The sequence below is a fragment of the Amphiprion ocellaris genome, chromosome 10, assembly GCF_022539595.1.
Source record: "Amphiprion ocellaris isolate individual 3 ecotype Okinawa chromosome 10, ASM2253959v1, whole genome shotgun sequence".
Taxonomy (NCBI): Eukaryota; Metazoa; Chordata; class Actinopteri; family Pomacentridae; genus Amphiprion; species Amphiprion ocellaris.
The window spans coordinates 8,384,906-8,395,686 of record NC_072775.1 but is presented as its reverse complement, the minus strand read 5'-3'; the positions used below and the strand labels follow the sequence as shown (position 1 = coordinate 8,395,686).

At 40.8% G+C, this 10,781-nt stretch overlaps 1 long non-coding RNA gene across 1 annotated transcript; it reads left to right on the top strand.

Annotated features, from left to right (window-relative positions):
• Positions 1-8,759: 8,759 nt before the first annotated feature.
• On the top strand, positions 8,760-10,339 carry LOC129349761 (uncharacterized). The gene is made up of 2 exons (XR_008602873.1): positions 8,760-8,913; positions 9,844-10,339. It is a non-coding gene; the product is annotated as an uncharacterized LOC129349761 (long non-coding RNA).
• The last annotated feature ends 442 nt before the right edge of the window (positions 10,340-10,781 follow it).

The following is a 10,781-nucleotide window of genomic DNA, read 5'->3' as shown; positions in this document are numbered from 1 at the left end:
TAAAGTTATCGGAGTTAGTTTCTGTTTATCGGTGATCAGAGCAGATGATCTCGGTCTGACCATGTGATGAAGTTCCATACGTTTGGTTAACCATGTGATCACACCTCTGAGCTCCTATTGGTCGATGGTGACATCATACCAGAACCAGAACCAGAATCAGGTTAAGAACTGATACAGGAGAACAACGATGAGTCTGACAGATGAGATGCTGCTGCTGATGTTGTTTTCTGTTTTCTTTCCTCTGGTTCATCCTGATCCAGAGTCTGAGCTGCAGGTTTTCTTCTGAGGCCTCATCTTCCTCCAGCAAATAAACCGTCTCGTTTCTGTCTGATGCAGTTAATGCAACACGAAGGATGGAGCGCTTCGAAGAGCAAACCCAGCAAATACACACAGCCAGATAATATTTCACAATCTCCAACAAATACACAGAGCCCAGGTGGGTTCAAGAAGGAGCCAGTGCTTCAGTAAATAGACCAATGTTAGACTGTTAGGCTGTGTTAATAAGCAAATGGTGGGTCTCCAGGAAAATACCCAGAGCCCATGAGTCACAGCTGAACTGCCCAAAGACACAAGTTTTAAGAATCCATATTCCACTGCAGGAACTTTTAGTTTTTTTTAGGGCAACCGAACCTTTGAGTGTGTTCCAACTGAAAGAACCATCACTGTCTGACATCTTTCAGGATCCGTGTCTGTGGAACCTTTTGCAGTAACCATCCCTGAAGAACCTTTTTGAGGAACCATGCTTGTAGAACCTTTTTTCAGGAGCCGTCCCTAAAGAAATTAGTGTAGAACCTCTTTCATGAAGAGCTTCTTCTCCTCTATGACAGCACCATCAACAACATAAAGTTCTCCTGACATTCTAACAGAACGTTCTGTTTCCTACATAGAACTGGAGTTTCGTGCAGAACCAACAACAGTGTCTCCTTTTTTTGGTGCAGCTTTTGCTCACCTGGATACGATCACTGACGTCTGCTGTGCTTTTTTCTGCCTCAAATTTTCCGACATGTTCCTGTTTTTACAGATAAGAACCTCCCTCATAGAACAGTCCACTCCCTCACTGGTTGTGTTTCATTTCTAGTGGGTTTGATTTGTGTGTTAATGGAACTCTTTGCTCTGGTATTATTGGCTGTGTCTGATCTTTTTGTTCAATTGACCTCGCAGCTCTTTTATTTTCTTGCATTATTGATTGAGGGTGTATTTTTGGTACCATCAGGTTATTATACTGCTGCAGCTTCGGGAGCTTCAGGTGTCAGTCTGCACATTCGTCTTCCAGTTTTCCTTCAGTGCGGTCAGAAGTTGGCACAATCAGCCACAGTACAGTAGTAGAAGTCAGAAGAAGAATAATGTTGAACTTTCAGTCTAGTTTTGGTCATTTTATGTTGTGGTTGTTCTGTCTCTCCTTTTGGTCATTTTACGGCTTTTTGTCATTTGTATTTCATTTGTTGTCACTTTGTTTCTCATTTTGGTCATTTTGTGCTTTTTTGCTGTGTAGCACAAGTTCTCCATTGTGTACTTGGAGCACTTGAATAAAAGTATCGAGCTACTTCCCACCACAGGTTGTAGAACTGTGAACTTCACGTTTCTATCCTCTGGCTATCGACCCACATTCTGCTGCAGTGCATTCTGGGTAAACGTGTGTCAAGAAATGTGTGACACACCAAGGCCTCACCTGCTGACCAGGTCAACGTGTGTGTGTGTGTGTGTGTGTGTGTGTGTGTGTGTGTGTGTGTGTGTGTGTGTGTCCAATGGTAAATGCTCCACACTCATTTAGCTCAGCCGACATCTGTACTGGACACACACACAGTCAGGTCGTGTTGTGCTGCTTCTGCAGTGTTCAGTTGTCAGTGTCCTGATTGTCTTTCAGCTGCAGAGAACACACACACACACACACACACAGCAGTGATGCAGTATTTTAGTGTTTCAGTACTGCAGTATTTTAGTATTCCAGTATTGCATAACACAAACAGCAGCTTTTCTAAAAAATTGCGATCTAAGTTGCGCTGTTTTAAGCTTATTTGTTGCAATGAAATTGCGGGAGACAGTGACGATTACTAAAAAAGTTGCATTTTAAGGTAGGTCACTTGTTGCCATGGTTACCGTGCCACTATCAGACGCCGTGCTGCTATCTCATTGGGAAATCCTTAACAAATCCGTGGATCCAGACTTTATGCTGCATCACTGCCAAAATCGAATCACTTGGTCCTTGTGTCATTTCTGACCTTCCCTGCAAATTTCATCCAAATCCCTTAGTCCATTTTTGAGTAATGTTGGTAACAGAGGAATGATTCACATATGCCGATTGTCACATTACTCCGCCGTGTTCCTTGGCAGAATAATTAGTCTAACTTACCTTCATTCTTTCAGTGCTCCAACAGATCTGGATGCAACAGCTTCCTTCACGGTGATTTGTCGGGTCTTTGGTCCGCTAGTTTCAGCCATTCTCCTGATATGTTTCATGGTAGAAAAGTGTTTATCAATCGATGATTTTTTTTTTTTTGTATTCCACCACAATATTGAATGGGTGTAAAACAGTTTACTTTCGCTTTGGTGAAAAACATCAGGGAATTAAGTGTTTTGCACAGTCTTCAGCAGTAATTTTTGTTGGTAAATGAGAAACATTATAATGGGACATGTCTGCATCTTCAAACCAAAAACAAGGAAGTGAATTCGGGGACGTACGTGCATTACGTTTGCACTGGGGACTGCTATGATTGGTGGAACTGAGGGAGGCTGGCCAAAGTTGTAGAAAAGTTGCGGTGATTGGACAAAATTGCAAGGTCACGTAGAATTCGCGGAGATTGGTTGAATTCGCGTGAATTGGCGTAATCGCAACATCGCGAATTCCGGGAGGGACTGGCTGACTGATTAATAAACTGATCACTTCATAACGATGATACACGCTAGTGCCGAAACTAAAGTGATTCTACATTCCATGCGGATGAATTAGAGCGAAGCACGACTTTACTCGTGGTGCTGTCTGCCTGGTGGACATATAGTCTGCCTGCGTTTGATGGGATTCAGGCTTGCAACAAATTTTGGAGAAAGAAGGAGTTAGTTTTCTTGTTGCAAGAGACACGCACAAGGTAAGTGGAATGATTTCACCTCGTAAAATGATTTGTTGCAAATATGACTGTGTTCCTGTTGTTCCTCACTCCGACAATGAAATCAAGTTAGTAAATGTCTTGTCTCATGTTTGGAAATGCTAAGCAAACTCACCAAAGCAAATATCGATCAAATGTCACTATGGTGTGATGATGTTAACCACCTAACCTCAGTCTTGGCTGTTGCATTTTAAGTAAAGTAGTGAACAGTATCCAACTGTGCTAAGAGTGGATGGTTAATGTTACCTGTTAAACGAGATGTATGCATACATCTATAGTCATGGAAAAAAATTACTTACCACCCTTGTCATCAAAAACAGTGGTTATGCAATCAAGTACTAACTCGTGTGTATCATGCGACTAAAACAGACAGAGAAGAAAACGTGGGATGACTAAAAGCACTGTTTGTGGCAGTACAGTGCCATAGCTATTGATGTATGACCTCAAGTGATTTTGGTTATTATCAAGAAAACTATGGAAAATGGCTAGATATCACATCTTAAATTAAACTCATGAGCTATTTTTGTTTTTATTATTATATTTGTCCAAACAAATGTACCTTTAGTGGTACCAGGCATTAAAATGAACAAAATGAACAACAAAACAAGGGTGGTCTAATAATTTTTTTCCGTGACTGTAGGTTTTCCTCTTATTGTAGGCTTGTCGGCATGAGGCCAGAAAGAGACATTGTGTCCTTTTTTGCCCCAAATAAAAAAGTGAAAGCAGCGAGGTCATTATCAAGGTGTTGAGAGCTGAGGAGCAGGAAGAGGGAGAGCCAGAGGAGTTGGAGAAGGCTGGAGAGGAGGCAATGCAAGTGAAAGAGAGGGACCTTAACATGCAGGGACAGTAAGGGGATCAGTGTGGATCAAATACTGCACCATCAGGTTTGTGATGTAGAAAGTGTTTTTATATTTGAAATCTGCAAATCAGTGTGATTACAATTTATAGCACTGTGTCCGTAAAATGTTGCTTTCAGCTGTAAGTTTTTTTGTCGTTGATATATGAATCTTGTGTTTTCAAAAAAATAAACAAATTCATAGCCTGCATTTTAAAATACAAGCATATGGTACATGATGCATTAAATAAATAAATATATATAATTGTAGTTGTAAACTATGTTGACTGTGCATCTTCCACAGATATTAGCCAGTGCAGGAATGATGTACAACTCCTGAGTATGGAATCCAGACAGGCCTTGGATCTTAATGTATTTGAGGACCAGTTTGCCAGACAACACAACCGCTGTATCCTGTTGCTGTAGCAAATGTGGATTTTGAACATCAGGAAACCAAACCACTTTTGTTACATGTGATTGATTTCAAATGTTGCTTATGTTATACATTTCAGCACTGGCCCTGACAAGCTCATGGTTTCAGTTGACGCATTTTTTGTTTTAAAAAAAAAAAAAAAAAAAAAAAAGAACCATTTGTTTGATTTTAATATAAAGTAAAATGAAAGTTTCTAGTGCTTAAATATCATTGTTGTCGCTTTTTAATGTGCCCCTGTGATTAAACTCTGGCCCCACTTTGCAAGTAAAGTAAAATTTGTCCAGAACCATCACTGGTTCTTCAGTTTGAACGATCCAGTGTTACTGCTGCTCTCTGCTGGACACAATTTTAACTACAACAGTGTGACTCCTCAGGAAGAAAGACAACATGAATGAATGAATGAATGAATGAATGAATGAATGAATGAATGAATGAATGAATGAATGAATGAATATTTATGTCCATAAAAATGTAAAGGTTTCATATTTACAATGTTTCTTTCAGTTTCTCTGCTCATAGATGTTTGACTTCATCAGACTGTATCACTCCTGACTTCAGTCCTGATCTAAACTGTTTCAGCTTTACAACCATGAATGTCTCATGTCTGATGTTCCATCTGAAAAATTAACCAAATCTAAGCCTAAAATCATGATATTTAATCAGAACAACTGTATTCTATGTGTCTTATTTTGGTCATTTTAGGATTTATGGAGCAAGTTGTTGGAAGATACAATCAGCATGGTGAAACATCTTTCTACAGCTCATGAGCAGAATCGAGAGGAAAAGTCTGGAGAGGAAACATGGAGATAGAAAAATATCTACAGTTTGAGGAGACATTAGTTCAAGTATTTTAACATCTGTGAAAACATTTTGGACATGTAGGTTCCATGATTTTACAGATTTGCAAAAGAATTCACTTTTTTCCGATTCATGTCATTCTAACTGTCATAGTGACAGAAGACGTTTCTGAATTCTCTCCTTCTTCAATTCAAATCAGTTTTATTTATATAGCACAAATTCACAATATATGTCATCTCACAGCGCTTAGCATAGTAACATTCAGACTTTGCGAATTATAAACACAGATAGCAGAACCCAACGATCCATGCTTTCCTTTGGATTCCCTAGGAGTGACGGTGGGAAGACACACAAAAAAACAAACCCCTAAAATAGGGAGAGGGGAAAAAAATCCTCCGACAGAACCAGGCTCAAGGAAGGCAGCCATCTGCCTGGACTAGATGGGTGAGAGTGGGGATGACGGGGAAGGAGGATAGCAGGATAGCAGAACAATGAACGTTTTGGAGGTTGGTGAGAACAGAAACTGCAGATCAGAGCGTGAAGATCCAGATCCAGAGAACAAACACAGAGTTAGTGAATGTAATAGTGATATATAACTGTATAATTAAATAACGTTAAATATATAGCTAAATACATAACTTCATGTTGCGCTGTTTCCATAGAGGTGCAGGACTCCAGAATGCAGTAAAAAAAATTTGTCCAATTTGTTGTCTTCCATATAGGTTTGAAGAACACTGAACCTGACTGTGTGCTACAGGTCCATAAAGACAATCTGAAGGTCGACAGACTGAGTGTCAGTAATGGAGATGACTGCTGTGACAGCGCATCACACACACTTGTCTTCTGTTACACACTGACAGACCAACACAAATACATAACTGTGTATCCCCGAGTCATGTTGTGACATTAAGAAACCAGCGACACAAACTGCTGCCACAACAACACAACTGTTCCAGATGTTTGAAAGAGAACAGTTCATCAACCTGCTTTCAGTCTAGGGTTAGGGTTAGCCCGTGCAAAACTGGTTCAAAACCAATGTAAAACTGGTCCAAAACTGATCCAAAACTAGTGTAAAACTGGTCCAAAACCAGTGTAAAACTGGTCCAAAATTGGCCCGAAACTAGTATAAAATTGGTCCAAAACCGGCGTAAAACTGGTCCCAAACTGATCTACATCCAGTGTGAAAACTGGTCCAAAACTGATCTAAAACTTGTGTCAAATTGGTCCAAAACCAGTGTAAAACCGGTCCAAAACAGGTGTAAAACCAGTGTAAAATTGGTCCAAAACCAGTGTAAAACTGCTCCAAAATCAGTGTAAAACTGCTCCAAAACTGTTCCAAACACGTTCATGTGGTTGTTCTGGTTGTGGATTTGATTCTCAGTGTGGTTCCAGAGAACTCGGAGGCTGTGGTTCTTCAGAGTTCTGTGTGGTTGTTCTTTAAACCTCTATTAAACACAGCAGTGCACCAACACAACAATGACTGGTAGTAAACAGAACTTGAGGTTTGGGTCGGTTCCAGAGTCTGAGGACTCTCTCTGCTGGTCTGAGGTATCCCATCATGCTTCAGTCCTCACGGTATCATGTGACTTTGTGTCCCTGTTTTCAGTCTGAAGGTCATTGAGCACGAAGGAACCGTGTGCGGTCCAGAAACGTGAGTACACGCTAATGGACGGATAAACGGCGCCGCTGAGGCCACTTCCTCACACTGTTGCTGCTCGTCCTTAAATGTCAGCGCGGCTCAGTGTCAGCCAATCAGAGCACTGCATCTGTCAGCTCGCTCTAAAGTTTCAGGCTGAAGGACACTGACTGTCATTGACCCGTTTAAAGGACGTCCGCAGTTCTGTATGTAGGTTAACACTCACACACACCTGGACAATACACCTGTGGGCAGCTTCAGCGGAGAAACAGAACAAGTACACAGGATCTGCTGTGGACAAGGGTTAGCACTGTCACCTCACAGTTAGTTAGAAGATCCTCAGTCTGGTCCTGACCTGGGCCCGGGATCTTTTTGTGTGGAGTTTCCTCAAGGTTCACTAACTTCCTCCCGCAGTCCAAAGACATATTCAGGTTAATTTGTGAATCTAAATTGTCCGTAGGTGTGAATGTGAATGTGTTTGTCTCTATATGCAGCCCTGTGATAGACTGGTGACCTGTCCAGTGCACTGTTCCCTCTAAGCTGCGCACGTGCGCACTGCTGACACGGTCTCCGCGCACAGAAAATCTGCGCTGCGCACAAAAAAACAACCTAAATTGTAAATAAAATAAACATGTAACAATTCATTCTGTGCTATTTTTCAGTGTGAGTCAGTGAGTGACCGGTGACTGGATGCTGCAGCCAATGATGCGATTCACATAAGTATTTACCATAGACTGTATATAATGGTATTTACGCAGCTAATCAACGTCATTGACAGGCGTCCTTATGTGCAGCCATCGTTGTTGTCATAGATATGAATGAGTAGATAGGACACGCCCCTTTGAGCTGCGGCTACAGCGAGGCTAAGCTAGTGGGGGCAAAGTTTCAGTGCATTCCGTTGATGTAGACGGCGTGAAAACGGAAACAACAAGTATGCCGTCTCGCTGTGCTGCATACAGTTACACACTACGTCGTACGATTGAGACAAGGAAACTTGGAATGACTTTTCATAGGTAAGAATAGTTTTTGGCTCTTTTTTCATTATGAAATCTTGTTGAAAGCTTCCAGTCTATGAGAGCTAACTAGTTAGCCACTAGCAAAACGCTAAGGCGAGCTAGCAGCTTGACAACCAAATACCAGACGATTAAAAGTAGCTGTAGTATAGTTGTACAAGCAGTAGTAGTAATACTAAAAGTACAAGCAGCAGTAGTAGTATAAATAGCCGTTAGAGTCATAGAAGTAGTATCAGCTACTACGAGTAGTAGTCACATTGCTATTACTACCACCAATACTACCAATAGTAGTTATAAAGCCTAACTCATGTATATCCAGATTACCATGTATGTTCTTCCTCCAAACCCATTTTATGATTGGGATTACAGGCAATTCTTTAGGACTGCTCTCAAATAATTGAAATGTTACTAAACAAGGTTATACTTATCAAATTAAAAAGCTCTGGTCTCCAGTATATTGGCGAATTCGGTTCTTTGTACTTAATTTATTAGTATGATTTCTTTTTAATATGTTGTGTACAGATAGGGCTGCACAGTGGCGTAGTGGTTAGCACTTTCGCCTTGCAGCAAGAAGGTCCCTGGTTCGCGTCCTGGCTTTCCCGGGATCTTTCTGCATGGAGTTTGCATGTTCTCCCTGTGCATGCGTGGGTTTTCTCCGGGTACTCCGGCTTCCTCCCACAGTCCAAAAATATGCTGAGGTTAATTGATTATTCTAAATTGCCCGTAGGTGTGAATGTGAGAGTGCTTGTTCGTCTTTGTATGTGGCCCTGCGACAGACTGGCGACCTGTCGAGGGTGTCCCCTGCCTTCGCCCGAGTCAGCTGGGATAGACTCCAGCCCCCCCCGCGACCCTAGTGAGGATTAAGCGGTGTATAGATAATGGATGGATGTTGTGTACAGAGTTATTTACTTATCTCTCTACTTTCTTACTCCATATAGGTTTCCCAGAGACTGTGGGTTGAGGAGGAATTGGAAGTTTGTCGGCTTAGACCTGGTGTCATTCCATCAGTGTTTAACTTCCCGGCTCATCATGGAAAAGTACGTGCCAGAAAGACCACGACCAAGCAGCCTTGAGATCTTAGGCAGCGTCTCCCTGAGGTGGGTGTCAACGGTGTTCACGGTCAGGTCTGTGGTAATCCCGTCAAAAAACAAAACAGAAAAAAATCTAGATTATAAATCAACATGTAACCAAAGCACTCTGTGTATAACACCATAGTATAGGATGTAGTTCAGAAAATGTCAAAGTATAGTATGCTTTACTCAAGAATAACATAGTATGGCCTGTAGTTCATAGTACAGCATGTTGGCAAGAAAACCCTATAGATTATTATGTGGTTCAAAAAGCGCAAAATGATAGGATGTTGCCTAAAATTGTCATGTATATGTGGTTCAAAAAATGTTATAGTGCAGTATGTTGTCAAAATAGTATGTAATTCAAGAAAACATTAGAGTATAATATGTCATCTAAAAAATGCCATAGAATAATAATTTCAATGCACAAGTAAAAGTATAGTAACTTTTAAAACTGTTCAAATTCTTATATGTTGCTAAAAAAAAAAAAAAAAAACTAAAACAAAAAAAGGTCACAGTAATATGTCAATTAAAAAAGCCTATAGTATAGTGTGTCGCCCAACAAACATCATAGTATAGCATGTCGCTCTAAAAACGTCACAGTATAGCCTTTAGTCCACAGCTGTCAGTAGGTGAGGAGCAACACAAAAACAGTCCAAACGCTGGTTTCCAGAGGGTTAGACGAGTATTTATTTGAAAGAGTAAGTTTACAACAACACAACATGTGAGGGGGTTAAAAACAAATGGGTGTTAGTAAAATAAAAATAAATAAACAGAACTAAAAGTGAACTTCATGTTGACATTGATGGGCATTCCAACCAGGAACAAAGTAAAAGATAATCAATACGAAAAAAAACTCTTCCTGTTCACCTCTTAAAACCCAAAAACAAACTGCAGTAGCACCCTGAACTAAAACTACCAATGGGTTCCCTGTTTTCCTTTCTGAACAATTCAAAGGTCCCTCTCTATCTCCCCACACATCCACCAACCACTGGAACACATCTCCAAAGTTCTGCCGGGCCAGCTCAGCTTCCCCTCAGAAGAAGTTCCACCACCTGCCAGATGAAGGAGCCTTTTGAGAGGCAGCTGGCATCGTGATTGGACAGTACTTTGGTCTGTTCCAATCCAGCTTCAGTTCCAGAGACGGCAGGCGGGACGAGTCAACGGAGGCCTGGTGGACGAAGGCATGCAGCTGAGTACAATCCAGAAAACAACAGAGGAGGAGTGCAGCGACCAGAACACACAGAGTAGCATCGTATGTCTCTTAGAAAACATCATAGTATAGCCTTTGGTATGAAAAAACGCCATCATATACATCGTATATTGTACAAATAACAGGTCAAAGGAAAGAGACATCAACTGTAGAATTGTAGTAATTGTGGGCTGACTGATTTACTGATTATCAGTATTTTATTTTTTACTGATTTACGGTAATAAATACATTTAAAAATGGTGGTACTTTGGCTCTGAACCTTTATCTACCTGTGGTCGCTCTGTCTTCTGGAGTGATTTGATTGGTTATACGTAACGAATAAAACTCCTTTAACTTAACATCTGTAAACAAAACAAAAACGTATCAGCAAAGTTTTCTGTTAGTTTGTGCTCTTCTAAGTTTAACTCAAGATTTTAAATACTTTCATTTACTGCAAATGAATATCTACTCCAAATGTCTCACTAATAATCATTATCAGCCTTAAAAACCCACAAAACACCCCTCTATACTTGACCACACTTAGTACAGTCTGGTTCCCCCTTCTATAAATCTGCTTGGAATCTTCCACTTCCTGTTTGTCAAAGTGGCCTTCTACCTGGACAGGTTTTGTTGGAGCTCATGCAGCAAACATTTTGGGTAACTGCACTTTAATATGGATGGATGACACTGAATTAGAGTCTGT